The following is a 798-nucleotide window of genomic DNA, read 5'->3' as shown; positions in this document are numbered from 1 at the left end:
TAATAAAATAAGTTAGGGCTTATTATCATTATTATGGCTTATTTTTAGGGCTTTGTTTTGACTACTGTTACTACTGTGCGCCACTTTTATTCCTAATGCTGCAAAAATACTGTAAGTTGTACTTACTGTAGACTGCTACTTTGGTATATTGGCTCACTAGTTAGCACAGTGCGACTTCATGTTAACTTGTGTAGATAGTGTTGTGATCTAGAAAAACGGATCCCTCCCAGGTTGGTTGATGTGTGGAGCTTCCTCAATAAGATGGAGACGGGTGCGATGCAAAATGGATCCTTTATTGGTGCAGCGACAAAGACCAGGCGACGAGCCCAAAGCAAGAGCGACCAAGCAAGCGAGCGAGAGCGAGTCTTTTAGACACGCTCCTATATATATATCCTCCTAGGCCAGTTGTCATAAAGGTTATTTGGCAAGTCGTCATAAAGGCTATTTGGATGAGAGATGTCATAAAGAGACATTTTATATGTTGGGCACCATTTTAAGTAAAATGCCCTGTTATTTCTATCAGCCGCCATTTTGTGCGCTATACTACATCCAACAATAGATGTGTACATGTGCGTTATTTCGTATCTTATTTTAATGTGTATGTCTATATGTCTTTATTTGTTGTAATGTCTGAATTTCCCTCTGGGGAGTAATGAAAGTGTTATCTTGTCTTATCATATTATGTTGTTTAACGTGTTTGAAACTCTCTTTGTTTTTGGTTGATTTGAGTCCGGATGAGTCCTGAGTTTAACCAAGCCAGCATCAAACATCCTACAAAGTCAAATACATAGAGTTGCA

The sequence above is a fragment of the Zeus faber genome, assembly GCF_960531495.2.
Source record: "Zeus faber genome assembly, chromosome: 14".
Lineage (NCBI taxonomy): Eukaryota > Metazoa > Chordata > Actinopteri > Zeiformes > Zeidae > Zeus > Zeus faber.
This window is presented reverse-complemented; position numbering follows the sequence as displayed.